At 43.9% G+C, this 18,204-nt stretch overlaps 8 non-coding genes across 8 annotated transcripts; all 8 read right to left on the bottom strand.

Moving 5' to 3' along the window:
* Nucleotides 1-933: 933 nt before the first annotated feature.
* On the bottom strand, nucleotides 934-1,015 carry trnas-aga (transfer RNA serine (anticodon AGA)). The gene has a single exon. It is a non-coding gene; the product is annotated as a tRNA-Ser (tRNA).
* Nucleotides 1,016-2,996: 1,981 nt separating this feature from the next.
* trnas-aga (transfer RNA serine (anticodon AGA)) lies at nucleotides 2,997-3,078 on the bottom strand. Its single transcript has one exon. It is a non-coding gene; the product is annotated as a tRNA-Ser (tRNA).
* Nucleotides 3,079-5,050: 1,972 nt separating this feature from the next.
* On the bottom strand, nucleotides 5,051-5,132 carry trnas-aga (transfer RNA serine (anticodon AGA)). Its single transcript has one exon. It is a non-coding gene; the product is annotated as a tRNA-Ser (tRNA).
* A 1,981-nt stretch (nucleotides 5,133-7,113) lies between these two features.
* On the bottom strand, nucleotides 7,114-7,195 carry trnas-aga (transfer RNA serine (anticodon AGA)). The gene has a single exon. It is a non-coding gene; the product is annotated as a tRNA-Ser (tRNA).
* A 5,441-nt stretch (nucleotides 7,196-12,636) lies between these two features.
* Nucleotides 12,637-12,718, bottom strand: trnas-aga (transfer RNA serine (anticodon AGA)). The gene has a single exon. It is a non-coding gene; the product is annotated as a tRNA-Ser (tRNA).
* A 1,691-nt stretch (nucleotides 12,719-14,409) lies between these two features.
* trnas-aga (transfer RNA serine (anticodon AGA)) lies at nucleotides 14,410-14,491 on the bottom strand. The gene has a single exon. It is a non-coding gene; the product is annotated as a tRNA-Ser (tRNA).
* Nucleotides 14,492-16,185: 1,694 nt separating this feature from the next.
* Nucleotides 16,186-16,267, bottom strand: trnas-aga (transfer RNA serine (anticodon AGA)). The gene has a single exon. It is a non-coding gene; the product is annotated as a tRNA-Ser (tRNA).
* Nucleotides 16,268-17,955: 1,688 nt separating this feature from the next.
* trnas-aga (transfer RNA serine (anticodon AGA)) lies at nucleotides 17,956-18,037 on the bottom strand. The gene has a single exon. It is a non-coding gene; the product is annotated as a tRNA-Ser (tRNA).
* Nucleotides 18,038-18,204: the final 167 nt, after the last annotated feature.

The following is an 18,204-nucleotide window of genomic DNA, read 5'->3' on the forward strand; positions in this document are numbered from 1 at the left end:
TTCACCACGCTGTGTGTCTGTGTGGGTGGACCATTTCAGTTTGTCCGTGATGTGTACGCCGAGGAACTTTCCACCTTCTCCACTACTGTCCCGTCGATATGGATAGGGGGCTTCTCCCTCTGCTGTTTCCTGAAGTCCACGATCATCTCCTTTGTTTTGTTGACATTGAGTGTGAGGTTATTTTCCTGACACCACACTCCGAGGGCCCTCACCTCCTCCCTGTAGGCCGTCTCGTCGCTGTTGGTAATCAAGCCTACCGCTGTAGTGTCGTCTGCAAACTTGATGATTGAGTTGGAGGCGTGCATGGCCACGCAGTCATGGGTGAACAGGGAGTACAGGAGAGGGCTGAGAACGCACCCTTGTGGGGCCCCAGTGTTGAGGATCAGCGGGGTGGAGATGTTGTTTCCTACATTCACCACCTACGGGCCGGCCCTTTTGCAATGTAACGTTAGCTAATGCATTGGAGTCAGAAGGACAAAAATGAAAGCAACCTTTCCATTGGAAACAGGCTAAAAACAATCAAACATAGCCTCATATTTATATCATTATAGCTAGCTAATACATCCGTGTGATATCCAAACAGCTAACTTTAGCTAGCTACTACTACTGGACAGTAGATGCTGTTAGCAACAACAACAAAAAACTGCATTCAACATTGCAAGGCGATGTAGCTAAGGTTATTTACTCACGTTTAGCGCAAGGGAATCGAAATCATCGTCAAGTGTGTCCTCAAGAAGGGCATCTATATCTTCGCTGTCCGTTTTTCTGGGTGTATCGTCAGTGGTGCTGACGGTGTGAAGCGAGGAACAGTTTTAGCAAGCTAACGTTACATAGCTAACTACGTGATTTAGCTAACATGCTTGACAATGCATTTTAGGAAGGCTGATACAATGTAAACGCCTGGGCATTACCAATCACAGGAGAAAAATATCACGTTGCCGGCAGGATTCGAACCTGCGCGGGAAGATCCCAATGGATTTCTAGTCCATCGCCTTAACCACTCGGCCACGACAACTGCTGATGCTATTGAAGACAGAAACCGGTAATAGCCAACATAAAATTACAAATATATCAGACACTGACTGATATTATGTTTTAGCAAAACTCAAATTACGTTGGTAACCATTTTTTCCAGGCTGTATCATCACAACCGGCAGTGATTGATAGGCCCAGAGGGCAGCGCACAATTGGCCCTGCGTCATCCGTGTTTGGCAGGTGTAGGCCTTCATTGAAAATACGAATTTGTTCTTAACTGATTTGCCTAGTTAAATAATAAATAAATAAAAATAGCAATAAGGCACCTCGGGGGATTGTGGTATATCGCCAAAGGGGGAGATCAAGCTGATCCTAACTGTTATAGGCCTATTTCTATTTTTCCCCGTTTATCAAAAGTGTTGGAAAACTTGTCAATAATCAATTGACTGGCTTTCTTGATGTCTATAGTATTCTCTCTGGTATGCAATCTGTTTGTTTTTTGTCTCAGCCACTGCCTGTCACCAAGGGAGTACCCCAAGGCTCAACCCTTACTTATTGTTTAAACAGAAAACACAGGAGATTGGTGGCACCTCCTAGTGGTTAAAGCGTTGGACTAGTAACCGGAAGGTTGCAAGTTCAAATCCCCGAACTGACAAGGTACAAATCTTTCGTTCTGCCCCTGAACTGACAGTTAACCCACTGTTCCTAGGCTGTCACTGAAAATAAGAATTTGTTCTTAACTGACTTGCGTAGTTAAATAAAGGTAAAATACATTTGGGAGGAGGAGCTCGTGGTAATGGCTGGAAGCGGAATCAGTGGAATGGTATCAAATGCATCAAACACATAGTTTGATTCCATTCCAGACATTATTATGAGCCGTCCTCCCCTCAGCAGCCTCCACTGATATAACATTATCATAGTATTATAAAGAGAACATTGGTGAAAACTGTTAGTACAGAAATATCTGTACTATCCGACAGGATTCTCTCGATTGTGCAGTTGTAAAAGTTTGTGAGTGTTTTTGGTGACAAGCCAAATTTCTTCAGCCTCCTGAGGTTGAAAAGGCGCTGCTGCGCCTTCTTCACCACGCTGTGTGTCTGTGTGGGTGGACCATTTCAGTTTGTCCGTGATGTGTACGCCGAGGAACTTTCCACCTTCTCCACTACTGTCCCGTCGATATGGATAGGGGGCTTCTCCCTCTGCTGTTTCCTGAAGTCCACGATCATCTCCTTTGTTTTGTTGACATTGAGTGTGAGGTGTTTTTCCTGACACCACACTCCGAGGGCCCTCACCTCCTCCCTGTAGGCCGTCTCGTCGCTGTTGGTAATCAAGCCTACCGCTGTAGTGTCGTCTGCAAACTTGATGATTGAGTTGGAGGCGTGCATGGCCACGCAGTCATGGGTGAACAGGGAGTACAGGAGAGGGCTGAGAACGCACCCTTGTGGGGCCCCAGTGTTGAGGATCAGCGGGGTGGAGATGTTGTTTCCTACATTCACCACCTACGGGCCGGCCCTTTTGCAATGTAACGTTAGCTAATGCATTGGAGTCAGAAGGACAAAAATGAAAGCAACCTTTCCATTGGAAACAGGCTAAAAACAATCAAACATAGCCTCATATTTATCTCATTATAGCTAGCTAATACATCCGTGTGATATCCAAACAGCTAACTTTAGCTAGCTACTACTACTGGACAGTAGATGCTGTTAGCAACAACAACAAAAAACTGCATTCAACATTGCAAGGCGATGTAGCTAAGGTTATTTACTCACGTTTAGCGCAAGGGAATCGGAATCATCGTCAAGTATGTCCTCAAGAAGGGCATCTATATCTTCGCTGTCCGTTTTTCTGGGTGTATCGTCAGTGGTGCTGACGGTGTGAAGCGAGGAACAGTTTTAGCAAGCTAACGTTACATAGCTAACTACGTGATTTAGCTAACATGCTTGATGAAATAACAATGCATTTTAGGAAGGCTGATACAATGTAAACGCCTGGGCATTACCAATCACAGGAGAAAAATATCACGTTGTCGGCAGGATTCGAACCTGCGCGGGAAGATCCCAATGGATTTCTAGTCCATCGCCTTAACCACTCGGCCACGACAACTGCTGATGCTATTGAAGACAGAAACCGGTAATAGCCAACATAAAATTACAAATATATCAGACACTGACTGATATTATGTTTTAGCAAAACTCAAATTACGTTGGTAACCATTTTTTCCAGGCTGTATCATCACAACCGGCAGTGATTGATAGGCCCAGAGGGCAGCGCACAATTGGCCCTGCGTCATCCGTGTTTGGCAGGTGTAGGCCTTCATTGAAAATACGAATTTGTTCTTAACTGATTTGCCTAGTTAAATAATAAATAAATAAAAATAGCAATAAGGCACCTCGGGGGATTGTGGTATATCGCCAAAGGGGGAGATCAAGCTGATCCTAACTGTTATAGGCCTATTTCTATTTTTCCCCGTTTATCAAAAGTGTTGGAAAACTTGTCAATAATCAATTGACTACCTTTCTTGATGTCTATAGTATTCTCTCTGGTATGCAATCTGTTTTTTTTTGTCTCAGCCACTGCCTGTCACCAAGGGAGTACCCCAAGGCTCAACCCTTACTTATTGTTTAAACAGAAAACACAGGAGATTGGTGGCACCTCCTAGTGGTTAAAGCGTTGGACTAGTAACCGGAAGGTTGCAAGTTCAAATCCCCGAACTGACAAGGTACAAATCTTTCGTTCTGCCCCTGAACTGACAGTTAACCCACTGTTCCTAGGCCGTCACTGAAAATAAGAATTTGTTCTTAACTGACTTGCGTAGTTAAATAAAGGTAAAATACATTTGGGAGGAGGAGCTCGTGGTAATGGCTGGAAGCGGAATCAGTGGAATGGTATCAAATGCATCAAACACATAGTTTGATTTAATTCCAGACATTATTATGAACCGTCCTCCCCTCAGCAGCCTCCACTGATATAACATTATCATAGTATTATAAAGAGAACATTGGTGAAAACTGTTAGTACAGAAATATCTGTACTATCCGACAGGATGCTCTCGATTGTGCAGTTGTAAAAGTTTGTGAGTGTTTTTGGTGACTAGCCAAATTTCTTCAGCCTCCTGAGGTTGAAAAGGCGCTGCTGCGCCTTCTTCACCACGCTGTGTGTCTGTGTGGGTGGACCATTTCAGTTTGTCCGTGATGTGTACGCCGAGGAACTTTCCACCTTCTCCACTACTGTCCCGTCGATATGGATAGGGGGCTTCTCCCTCTGCTGTTTCCTGAAGTCCACGATCATCTCCTTTGTTTTGTTGACATTGAGTGTGAGGTTATTTTCCTGACACCACACTCCGAGGGCCCTCACCTCCTCCCTGTAGGCCGTCTCGTCGCTGTTGGTAATCAAGCCTACCGCTGTAGTGTCGTCTGCAAACTTGATGATTGAGTTGGAGGCGTGCATGGCCACGCAGTCATGGGTGAACAGGGAGTACAGGAGAGGGCTGAGAACGCACCCTTGTGGGGCCCCAGTGTTGAGGATCAGCGGGGTGGAGATGTTGTTTCCTACATTCACCACCTACGGGCCGGCCCTTTTGCAATGTAACGTTAGCTAATGCATTGGAGTCAGAAGGACAAAAATGAAAGCAACCTTTCCATTGGAAACAGGCTAAAAACAATCAAACATAGCCTCATATTTATATCATTATAGCTAGCTAATACATCCGTGTGATATCCAAACAGCTAACTTTAGCTAGCTACTACTACTGGACAGTAGATGCTGTTAGCAACAACAACAAAAAACTGCATTCAACATTGCAAGGCGATGTAGCTAAGGTTATTTACTCACGTTTAGCGCAAGGGAATCGAAATCATCGTCAAGTGTGTCCTCAAGAAGGGCATCTATATCTTCGCTGTCCGTTTTTCTGGGTGTATCGTCAGTGGTGCTGACGGTGTGAAGCGAGGAACAGTTTTAGCAAGCTAACGTTACATAGCTAACTACGTGATTTAGCTAACATGCTTGACAATGCATTTTAGGAAGGCTGATACAATGTAAACGCCTGGGCATTACCAATCACAGGAGAAAAATATCACGTTGCCGGCAGGATTCGAACCTGCGCGGGAAGATCCCAATGGATTTCTAGTCCATCGCCTTAACCACTCGGCCACGACAACTGCTGATGCTATTGAAGACAGAAACCGGTAATAGCCAACATAAAATTACAAATATATCAGACACTGACTGATATTATGTTGTAGCAAAACTCAAATTACGTTGGTAACCATTTTTTCCAGGCTGTATCATCACAACCGGCAGTGATTGATAGGCCCAGAGGGCAGCGCACAATTGGCCCTGCGTCATCCGTGTTTGGCAGGTGTAGGCCTTCATTGAAAATACGAATTTGTTCTTAACTGATTTGCCTAGTTAAATAATAAATAAATAAAAATAGCAATAAGGCACCTCGGGGGATTGTGGTATATCGCCAAAGGGGGAGATCAAGCTGATCCTAACTGTTATAGGCCTATTTCTATTTTTCCCCGTTTATCAAAAGTGTTGGAAAACTTGTCAATAATCAATTGACTGGCTTTCTTGATGTCTATAGTATTCTCTCTGGTATGCAATCTGTTTGTTTTTTGTCTCAGCCACTGCCTGTCACCAAGGGAGTACCCCAAGGCTCAACCCTTACTTATTGTTTAAACAGAAAACACAGGAGATTGGTGGCACCTCCTAGTGGTTAAAGCGTTGGACTAGTAACCGGAAGGTTGCAAGTTCAAATCCCTGAACTGACAAGGTACAAATCTTTCGTTCTGCCCCTGAACTGACAGTTAACCCACTGTTCCTAGGCCGTCACTGAAAATAAGAATTTGTTCTTAACTGACTTGCGTAGTTAAATAAAGGTAAAATACATTTGGGAGGAGGAGCTCGTGGTAATGGCTGGAAGCGGAATCAGTGGAATGGTATCAAATGCATCAAACACATAGTTTGATTCCATTCCAGACATTATTATGAGCCGTCCTCCCCTCAGCAGCCTCCACTGATATAACATTATCATAGTATTATAAAGAGAACATTGGTGAAAACTGTTAGTACAGAAATATCTGTACTATCCGACAGGATTCTCTCGATTGTGCAGTTGTAAAAGTTTGTGAGTGTTTTTGGTGACAAGCCAAATTTCTTCAGCCTCCTGAGGTTGAAAAGGCGCTGCTGCGCCTTCTTCACCACGCTGTGTGTCTGTGTGGGTGGACCATTTCAGTTTGTCCGTGATGTGTACGCCGAGGAACTTTCCACCTTCTCCACTACTGTCCCGTCGATATGGATAGGGGGCTTCTCCCTCTGCTGTTTCCTGAAGTCCACGATCATCTCCTTTGTTTTGTTGACATTGAGTGTGAGGTTATTTTCCTGACACCACACTCCGAGGGCCCTCACCTCCTCCCTGTAGGCCGTCTCGTCGCTGTTGGTAATCAAGCCTACCACTGTAGTGTCGTCTGCAAACTTGATGATTGAGTTGGAGGCGTGCATGGCCACGCAGTCATGGGTGAACAGGGAGTACAGGAGAGGGCTGAGAACGCACCCTTGTGGGGCCCCAGTGTTGAGGATCAGCGGGGTGGAGATGTTGTTTCCTACATTCACCACCTACGGGCCGGCCCTTTTGCAATGTAACGTTAGCTAATGCATTGGAGTCAGAAGGACAAAAATGAAAGCAACCTTTCCATTGGAAACAGGCTAAAAACAATCAAACATAGCCTCATATTTATCTCATTATAGCTAGCTAATACATCCGTGTGATATCCAAACAGCTAACTTTAGCTAGCTACTACTACTGGACAGTAGATGCTGTTAGCAACAACAACAAAAAACTGCATTCAACATTGCAAGGCGATGTAGCTAAGGTTATTTACTCACGTTTAGCGCAAGGGAATCGGAATCATCGTCAAGTATGTCCTCAAGAAGGGCATCTATATCTTCGCTGTCCGTTTTTCTGGGTGTATCGTCAGTGGTGCTGACGGTGTGAAGCGAGGAACAGTTTTAGCAAGCTAACGTTACATAGCTAACTACGTGATTTAGCTAACATGCTTGATGAAATAACAATGCATTTTAGGAAGGCTGATACAATGTAAACGCCTGGGCATTACCAATCACAGGAGAAAAATATCACGTTGTCGGCAGGATTCGAACCTGCGCGGGAAGATCCCAATGGATTTCTAGTCCATCGCCTTAACCACTCGGCCACGACAACTGCTGATGCTATTGAAGACAGAAACCGGTAATAGCCAACATAAAATTACAAATATATCAGACACTGACTGATATTATGTTTTAGCAAAACTCAAATTACGTTGGTAACCATTTTTTCCAGGCTGTATCATCACAACCGGCAGTGATTGATAGGCCCAGAGGGCAGCGCACAATTGGCCCTGCGTCATCCGTGTTTGGCAGGTGTAGGCCTTCATTGAAAATACGAATTTGTTCTTAACTGATTTGCCTAGTTAAATAATAAATAAATAAAAATAGCAATAAGGCACCTCGGGGGATTGTGGTATATCGCCAAAGGGGGAGATCAAGCTGATCCTAACTGTTATAGGCCTATTTCTATTTTTCCCCGTTTATCAAAAGTGTTGGAAAACTTGTCAATAATCAATTGACTACCTTTCTTGATGTCTATAGTATTCTCTCTGGTATGCAATCTGTTTTTTTTTGTCTCAGCCACTGCCTGTCACCAAGGGAGTACCCCAAGGCTCAACCCTTACTTATTGTTTAAACAGAAAACACAGGAGATTGGTGGCACCTCCTAGTGGTTAAAGCGTTGGACTAGTAACCGGAAGGTTGCAAGTTCAAATCCCCGAACTGACAAGGTACAAATCTTTCGTTCTGCCCCTGAACTGACAGTTAACCCACTGTTCCTAGGCCGTCACTGAAAATAAGAATTTGTTCTTAACTGACTTGCGTAGTTAAATAAAGGTAAAATACATTTGGGAGGAGGAGCTCGTGGTAATGGCTGGAAGCGGAATCAGTGGAATGGTATCAAATGCATCAAACACATAGTTTGATTTAATTCCAGACATTATTATGAACCGTCCTCCCCTCAGCAGCCTCCACTGATATAACATTATCATAGTATTATAAAGAGAACATTGGTGAAAACTGTTAGTACAGAAATATCTGTACTATCCGACAGGATGCTCTCGATTGTGCAGTTGTAAAAGTTTGTGAGTGTTTTTGGTGACTAGCCAAATTTCTTCAGCCTCCTGAGGTTGAAAAGGCGCTGCTGCGCCTTCTTCACCACGCTGTGTGTCTGTGTGGGTGGACCATTTCAGTTTGTCCGTGATGTGTACGCCGAGGAACTTTCCACCTTCTCCACTACTGTCCCGTCGATATGGATAGGGGGCTTCTCCCTCTGCTGTTTCCTGAAGTCCACGATCATCTCCTTTGTTTTGTTGACATTGAGTGTGAGGTTATTTTCCTGACACCACACTCCGAGGGCCCTCACCTCCTCCCTGTAGGCCGTCTCGTCGCTGTTGGTAATCAAGCCTACCGCTGTAGTGTCGTCTGCAAACTTGATGATTGAGTTGGAGGCGTGCATGGCCACGCAGTCATGGGTGAACAGGGAGTACAGGAGAGGGCTGAGAACGCACCCTTGTGGGGCCCCAGTGTTGAGGATCAGCGGGGTGGAGATGTTGTTTCCTACATTCACCACCTACGGGCCGGCCCTTTTGCAATGTAACGTTAGCTAATGCATTGGAGTCAGAAGGACAAAAATGAAAGCAACCTTTCCATTGGAAACAGGCTAAAAACAATCAAACATAGCCTCATATTTATCTCATTATAGCTAGCTAATACATCCGTGTGATATCCAAACAGCTAACTTTAGCTAGCTACTACTACTGGACAGTAGATGCTGTTAGCAACAACAACAAAAAACTGCATTCAACATTGCAAGGCGATGTAGCTAAGGTTATTTACTCACGTTTAGCGCAAGGGAATCGAAATCATCGTCAAGTATGTCCTCAAGAAGGGCATCTATCTATATCTTCGCTGTCCGTTTTTCTGGGTGTATCGTCAGTGGTGCTGACGGTGTGAAGCGAGGAACAGTTTTAGCAAGCTAACGTTACATAGCTAACTACGTGATTTAGCTAACATGCTTGATGAAATAACAATGCATTTTAGGAAGGCTGATACAATGTAAACGCCTGGGCATTACCAATCACAGGAGAAAAATATCACGTTGTCGGCAGGATTCGAACCTGTGCGAGAAGATCCCAATGGATTTCTAGTCCATCGCCTTAACCACTCGGCCACGACAACTGCTGATGCTATTGAAGACAGAAACCGGTAATAGCCAACATAAAATTACAAATATATCAGACACTGACTGATATTATGTTTTAGCAAAACTCAAATTACGTTGGTAACCATTTTTTCCAGGCTGTATCATCACAACCGGCAGTGATTGATAGGCCCAGAGGGCAGCGCACAATTGGCCCTGCGTCATCCGTGTTTGGCAGGTGTAGGCCTTCATTGAAAATACGAATTTGTTCTTAACTGATTTGCCTAGTTAAATAATAAATAAATAAAAATAGCAATAAGGCACCTCGGGGGATTGTGGTATATCGCCAAAGGGGGAGATCAAGCTGATCCTAACTGTTATAGGCCTATTTCTATTTTTCCCCGTTTATCAAAAGTGTTGGAAAACTTGTCAATAATCAATTGACTGGCTTTCTTGATGTCTATAGTATTCTCTCTGGTATGCAATCTGTTTTTTTTTTGTCTCAGCCACTGCCTGTCACCAAGGGAGTACCCCAAGGCTCAACCCTTACTTATTGTTTAAACAGAAAACACAGGAGATTGGTGGCACCTCCTAGTGGTTAAAGTGTTGGACTAGTAACCGGAAGGTTGCAAGTTCAAATCCCTGAGCTGACAAGGTACAAATCTGACTGATATTATGTTTTAGCAAAACTCAAATTACGTTGGTAACCATTTTTTCCAGGCTGTATCATCACAACCGGCAGTGATTGATAGGCCCAGAGGGCAGCGCACAATTGGCCCTGCGTCATCCGTGTTTGGCAGGTGTAGGCCTTCATTGAAAATACGAATTTGTTCTTAACTGATTTGCCTAGTTAAATAATAAATAAATAAAAATAGCAATAAGGCACCTCGGGGGATTGTGGTATATCGCCAAAGGGGGAGATCAAGCTGATCCTAACTGTTATAGGCCTATTTCTATTTTTCCCCGTTTATCAAAAGTGTTGGAAAACTTGTCAATAATCAATTGACTGGCTTTCTTGATGTCTATAGTATTCTCTCTGGTATGCAATCTGTTTTTTTTTGTCTCAGCCACTGCCTGTCACCAAGGGAGTACCCCAAGGCTCAATCCTTACTTATTGTTTAAACAGAAAACACAGGAGATTGGTGGCACCTCCTAGTGGTTAAAGTGTTGGACTAGTAACCGGAAGGTTGCAAGTTCAAATCCCTGAGCTGACAAGGTACAAATCTGTCGTTCTGCCCCTGAACTGACAGTTAACCCACTGTTCCTAGGCCGTCACTGAAAATAAGAATTTGTTCTTAACTGACTTGCGTAGTTAAATAAAGGTAAAATACATTTGGGAGGAGGAGCTCGTGGTAATGGTGGAATCAGTGGAATGGTATCAAATGCATCAAACACATAGTTTGATTCCATTCCAGACATTATTATGAGCCGTCCTCCCCTCAGCAGCCTCCACTGATATAACATTATCATAGTATTATAAAGAGAACATTGGTGAAAACTGTTAGTACAGAAATATCTGTACTATCCGACAGGATGCTCTCGATTGTGCAGTTGTAAAAGTTTGTGAGTGTTTTTGGTGACAAGCCAAATTTCTTCAGCCTCCTGAGGTTGAAAAGGCGCTGCTGCGCCTTCTTCATCACGCTGTGTGTCTGTGTGGGTGGACCATTTCAGTTTGTCCGTGATGTGTACGCCGAGGAACTTTCCACCTTCTCCACTACTGTCCCGTCGATATGGATAGGGGGCTTCTCCCTCTGCTGTTTCCTGAAGTCCACGATCATCTCCTTTGTTTTGTTGACATTGAGTGTGAGGTTATTTTCCTGACACCACACACCACACTCCGAATAATCAATTGACTGGCTTTCTTGATGTCTATAGTATTCTCTCTGGTATGCAATCTGTTTTTTTTGTCTCAGCCACTGCCTGTCAACAAGGGAGGCTCAATCCTTACTTATTGTTTAAACAGAAAACACAGGAGATTGGTGGCACCTCCTAGTGGTTAAAGCGTTGGACTAGTAACCGGAAGGTTGCAAGTTCCCCGAGCTGACAAGGTACAAATCTGTCGTTCTGCCCCTGAACTGACAGTTAACCCACTGTTCCTAGATCGTCACTGAAAATAAGAATTTGTTCTTAACTGACTTGCGTAGTTAAATAAAGGTAAAATACATTTGGGAGGAGGAGCTCGTGGTAATGGCTGGAAGCGGAATCAGTGGAATGGTATCAAATGCATCAAACACATAGTTTGATTCCATTCCAGACATTATTATGAGCCGTCCTCCCCTTAGCAGCCTCCACTGATATAACATTATCATAGTATTATAAAGAGAACATTGGTGAAAACTGTTAGTACAGAAATATCTGTACTATCCGACAGGATGCTCTCGATTGTGCAGTTGTAAAAGTTTGTGAGTGTTTTTGGTGACAAGCCAAATTTCTTCAGCCTCCTGAGGTTGAAAAGGCGCTGCTGCGCCTTCTTCACCACGCTGTGTGTCTGTGTGGGTGGACCATTTCAGTTTGTCCGTGATGTGTACGCCGAGGAACTTTCCACCTTCTCCACTACTGTCCCGTCGATATGGATAGGGGGCTTCTCTCTCTGCTGTTTCCTGAAGTCCACGATCATCTCCTTTGTTTTGTTGACATTGAGTGTGAGGTTATTTTCCTGACACCACACTCCGAGGGCCCTCACCTCCTCCCTGTAGGCCGTCTCGTCGCTGTTGGTAATCAAGCCTACCACTGTAGTGTCGTCTGCAAACTTGATGATTGAGTTGGAGGCGTGCATGGCCACGCAGTCATGGGTGAACAGGGAGTACAGGAGAGGGCTGAGAACGCACCCTTGTGGGGCCCCAGTGTTGAGGATCAGCGGGGTGGAGATGTTGTTTCCTACATTCACCACCTACGGGCCGGCCCTTTTGCAATGTAACGTTAGCTAATGCATTGGAGTCAGAAGGACAAAAATGAAAGCAACCTTTCCATTGGAAACAGGCTAAAAACAATCAAACATAGCCGCATATTTATCTCATTATAGCTAGCTAATACATCCGTGTGATATCCAAACAGCTAACTTTAGCTAGCTACTACTACTGGACAGTAGATGCTGTTAGCAACAACAACAAAAAACTGCATTCAACATTGCAAGGCGATGTAGCTAAGGTTATTTACTCACGTTTAGCGCAAGGGAATCGAAATCATCGTCAAGTATGTCCTCAAGAAGGGCATCTATATCTTCGCTGTCCGTTTTTCTGGGTGTATCGTCAGTGGTGCTGACGGTGTGAAGCGAGGAACAGTTTTAGCAAGCTAACGTTACATAGCTAACTACGTGATTTAGCTAACATGCTTGATGAAATAACAATGCTGATACTGGAAGGCTGATACAATGTAAACGCCTGGGCATTACCAATCACAGGAGAAAAATATCACGTTGTCGGCAGGATTCGAACCTGCGCGGGAAGATCCCAATGGATTTCTAGTCCATCGCCTTAACCACTCGGCCACGACAACTGCTGATGCTATTGAAGACAGAAACCGGTAATAGCCAACATAAAATTACAAATATATCAGACACTGACTGATATTATGTTTTAGCAAAACTCAAATTACGTTGGTAACCATTTTTTCCAGGCTGTATCATCACAACCGGCAGTGATTGATAGGCCCAGAGGGCAGCGCACAATTGGCCCTGCGTCATCCGTGTTTGGCAGGTGTAGGCCTTCATTGAAAATACGAATTTGTTCTTAACTGATTTGCCTAGTTAAATAATAAATAAATAAAAATAGCAATAAGGCACCTCGGGGGATTGTGGTATATCGCCAAAGGGGGAGATCAAGCTGATCCTAACTGTTATAGGCCTATTTCTATTTTTCCCCGTTTATCAAAAGTGTTGGAAAACTTGTCAATAATCAATTGACTGGCTTTCTTGATGTCTATAGTATTCTCTCTGGTATGCAATCTGTTTTTTTTTGTCTCAGCCACTGCCTGTCACCGAGGGAGTACCCCAAGGCTCAATCCTTACTTATTGTTTAAACAGAAAACACAGGAGATTGGTGGCACCTCCTAGTGGTTAAAGTGTTGGACTAGTAACCGGAAGGTTGCAAGTTCAAATCCCCGAGCTGACAAGGTACAAATCTGTCGTTCTGCCCCTGAACTGACAGTTAACCCACTGTTCCTAGGCCGTCACTGAAAATAAGAATTTGTTCTTAACTGACTTGCGTAGTTAAATAAAGGTAAAATACATTTGGGAGCTCGTGGTAATGGCTGGAAGCAGAATCAGTGGAATGGTATCAAATGCATCAAACACATAGTTTGATTCCATTCCAGACATTATTATGAGCCGTCCTCCCCTCAGCAGCCTCCACTGATATAACATTATCATAGTATTATAAAGAGAACATTGGTGAAAACTGTTAGTACAGAAATATCTGTACTATCCGATTTTCCTGACACCACACTCCGAGGGCCCTCACCTCCTCCCTGTAGGCCGTCTCGTCGCTGTTGGTAATCAAGCCTACCACTGTAGTGTCGTCTGCAAACTTGATGATTGAGTTGGAGGCGTGCATGGCCACGCAGTCATGGGTGAACAGGGAGTACAGGAGAGGGCTGAGAACGCACCCTTGTGGGGCCCCAGTGTTGAGGATCAGCGGGGTGGAGATGTTGTTTCCTACATTCACCACCTACGGGCCGGCCCTTTTGCAATGTAACGTTAGCTAATGCATTGGAGTCAGAAGGACAAAAATGAAAGCAACCTTTCCATTGGAAACAGGCTAAAAACAATCAAACATAGCCTCATATTTATCTCATTATAGCTAGCTAATACATCCGTGTGATATCCAAACAGCTAACTTTAGCTAGCTACTACTACTGGACAGTAGATGCTGTTAGCAACAACAACAAAAAACTGCATTCAACATTGCAAGGCGATGTAGCTAAGGTTATTTACTCACGTTTAGCGCAAGGGAATCGAAATCATCGTCAAGTATGTCCTCAAGAAGGGCATCTATATCTTCGCTGTCCGTTTTTCTGGGTGTATCGTCAGTGGTGCTGACGGTGTGAAGCGAGGAACAGTTTTAGCAAGCTAACGTTACATAGCTAACTACGTGATTTAGCTAACATGCTTGATGAAATAACAATGCATTTTAGGAAGGCTGATACAATGTAAACGCCTGGGCATTACCAATCACAGGAGAAAAATATCACGTTGTCGGCAGGATTCGAACCTGCGCGGGAAGATCCCAATGGATTTCTAGTCCATCGCCTTAACCACTCGGCCACGACAACTGCTGATGCTATGGAAGACAGAAACCGGTAATAGCCAACATAAAATTACAAATATATCAGACACTGACTGATATTATGTTTTAGCAAAACTCAAATTACGTTGGTAACCATTTTTTCCAGGCTGTATCATCACAACCGGCAGTGATTGATAGGCCCAGAGGGCAGCGCACAATTGGCCCTGCGTCATCCGTGTTTGGCAGGTGTAGGCCTTCATTGAAAATACGAATTTGTTCTTAACTGATTTGCCTAGTTAAATAATAAATAAATAAAAATAGCAATAAGGCACCTCGGGGGATTGTGGTATATCGCCAAAGGGGGAGATCAAGCTGATCCTAACTGTTATAGGCCTATTTCTATTTTTCCCCGTTTATCAAAAGTGTTGGAAAACTTGTCAATAATCAATTGACTGGCTTTCTTGATGTCTATAGTATTCTCTCTGGTATGCAATCTGTTTTTTTTTGTCTCAGCCACTGCCTGTCACCGAGGGAGTACCCCAAGGCTCAATCCTTACTTATTGTTTAAACAGAAAACACAGGAGATTGGTGGCACCTCCTAGTGGTTAAAGTGTTGGACTAGTAACCGGAAGGTTGCAAGTTCAAATCCCCGAGCTGACAAGGTACAAATCTGTCGTTCTGCCCCTGAACTGACAGTTAACCCACTGTTCCTAGGCTGTCACTGAAAATAAGAATTTGTTCTTAACTGACTTGCGTAGTTAAATAAAGGTAAAATACATTTGGGAGCTCGTGGTAATGGCTGGAAGCAGAATCAGTGGAATGGTATCAAATGCATCAAACACATAGTTTGATTCCATTCCAGACATTATTATGAGCCGTCCTCCCCTCAGCAGCCTCCACTGATATAACATTATCATAGTATTATAAAGAGAACATTGGTGAAAACTGTTAGTACAGAAATATCTGTACTATCCGATTTTCCTGACACCACACTCCGAGGGCCCTCACCTCCTCCCTGTAGGCCGTCTCGTCGCTGTTGGTAATCAAGCCTACCACTGTAGTGTCGTCTGCAAACTTGATGATTGAGTTGGAGGCGTGCATGGCCACGCAGTCATGGGTGAACAGGGAGTACAGGAGAGGGCTGAGAACGCACCCTTGTGGGGCCCCAGTGTTGAGGATCAGCGGGGTGGAGATGTTGTTTCCTACATTCACCACCTACGGGCCGGCCCTTTTGCAATGTAACGTTAGCTAATGCATTGGAGTCAGAAGGACAAAAATGAAAGCAACCTTTCCATTGGAAACAGGCTAAAAACAATCAAACATAGCCTCATATTTATCTCATTATAGCTAGCTAATACATCCGTGTGATATCCAAACAGCTAACTTTAGCTAGCTACTACTACTGGACAGTAGATGCTGTTAGCAACAACAACAAAAAACTGCATTCAACATTGCAAGGCGATGTAGCTAAGGTTATTTACTCACGTTTAGCGCAAGGGAATCGAAATCATCGTCAAGTATGTCCTCAAGAAGGGCATCTATATCTTCGCTGTCCGTTTTTCTGGGTGTATCGTCAGTGGTGCTGACGGTGTGAAGCGAGGAACAGTTTTAGCAAGCTAACGTTACATAGCTAACTACGTGATTTAGCTAACATGCTTGATGAAATAACAATGCATTTTAGGAAGGCAACAAAAACTATGTAAACGCCTGGGCATTACCAATCACAGGAGAAAGATATCACGTTGTCGGCAGGATTCGAACCTGCGCGGGAAGATCCCAATGGATTTCTAGTCCATCGCCTTAACCACTCGGCCACGACAACTGCTGATGCTATTGAAGACAGAAACCGGTAATAGCCAACATAAAATTACAAATATATCAGACACTGACTGATATTATGTTTTAGCAAAACTCAAATTACGTTGGTAACCATTTTTTCCAGGCTGTATCATCACAACCGGCAGTGATTGATAGGCCCAGAGGGCAGCGCACAATTGGCCCTGCGTCATCCGTGTTTGGCAGGTGTAGGCCTTCATTGAAAATACGAATTTGTTCTTAACTGATTTGCCTAGTTAAATAATAAATAAATAAAAATAGCAATAAGGCACCTCGGGGGATTGTGGTATATCGCCAAAGGGGGAGATCAAGCTGATCCTAACTGTTATAGGCCTATTTCTATTTTTCCCCGTTTATCAAAAGTGTTGGAAAACTTGTCAATAATCAATTGACTGGCTTTCTTGATGTCTATAGTATTCTCTCTGGTATGCAATCTGTTTTTTTTTGTCTCAGCCACTGCCTGTCACCGAGGGAGTACCCCAAGGCTCAATCCTTACTTATTGTTTAAACAGAAAACACAGGAGATTGGTGGCACATAGCGGTTAAAGTGTTGGACTAGTAACCGGAAGGTTGCAAGTTCAAATCCCCGAGCTGACAAGGTACAAATCTGTCGTTCTGCCCCTGAACTGACAGTTAACCCACTGTTCCTAGGCCGTCACTGAAAATAAGAATTTGTTCTTAACTGACTTGCGTAGTTAAATAAAGGTAAAATACATTTGGGAGCTCGTGGTAATGGCTGGAAGCAGAATCAGTGGAATGGTATCAAATGCATCAAACACATAGTTTGATTCCATTCCAGACATTATTATGAGCCGTCCTCCCCTCAGCAGCCTCCACTGATATAACATTATCATAGTATTATAAAGAGAACATTGGTGAAAACTGTTAGTACAGAAATATCTGTACTATCCGATTTTCCTGACACCACACTCCGAGGGCCCTCACCTCCTCCCTGTAGGCCGTCTCGTCGCTGTTGGTAATCAAGCCTACCACTGTAGTGTCGTCTGCAAACTTGATGATTGAGTTGGAGGCGTGCATGGCCACGCAGTCATGGGTGAACAGGGAGTACAGGAGAGGGCTGAGAACGCACCCTTGTGGGGCCCCAGTGTTGAGGATCAGCGGGGTGGAGATGTTGTTTCCTACATTCACCACCTACGGGCCGGCCCTTTTGCAATGTAACGTTAGCTAATGCATTGGAGTCAGAAGGACAAAAATGAAAGCAACCTTTCCATTGGAAACAGGCTAAAAACAATCAAACATAGCCTCATATTTATCTCATTATAGCTAGCTAATACATCCGTGTGATATCCAAACAGCTAACTTTAGCTAGCTACTACTACTGGACAGTAGATGCTGTTAGCAACAACAACAAAAAACTGCATTCAACATTGCAAGGCGATGTAGCTAAGGTTATTTACTCACGTTTAGCGCAAGGGAATCGAAATCATCGTCAAGTATGTCCTCAAGAAGGGCATCTATATCTTCGCTGTCCGTTTTTCTGGGTGTATCGTCAGTGGTGCTGACGGTGTGAAGCGAGGAACAGTTTTAGCAAGCTAACGTTACATAGCTAACTACGTGATTTAGCTAACATGCTTGATGAAATAACAATGCATTTTAGGAAGGCTGATACAATGTAAACGCCTGGGCATTACCAATCACAGGAGAAAAATATCACGTTGTCGGCAGGATTCGAACCTGCGCGGGAAGATCCCAATGGATTTCTAGTCCATCGCCTTAACCACTCGGCCACGACAACTGCTGATGCTATTGAAGACAGAAACCGGTAATAGCCAACATAAAATTACAAATATATCAGACACTGACTGATATTATGTTTTAGCAAAACTCAAATTACGTTGGTAACCATTTTTTCCAGGCTGTATCATCACAACCGGCAGTGATTGATAGGCCCAGAGGGCAGCG

The sequence above is a fragment of the Oncorhynchus mykiss genome, chromosome 2 (genome assembly GCF_057628025.1).
Source record: "Oncorhynchus mykiss isolate SJ-2025 chromosome 2, ASM5762802v1, whole genome shotgun sequence".
In the NCBI taxonomy this organism is placed as follows: domain Eukaryota; kingdom Metazoa; phylum Chordata; class Actinopteri; order Salmoniformes; family Salmonidae; genus Oncorhynchus; species Oncorhynchus mykiss.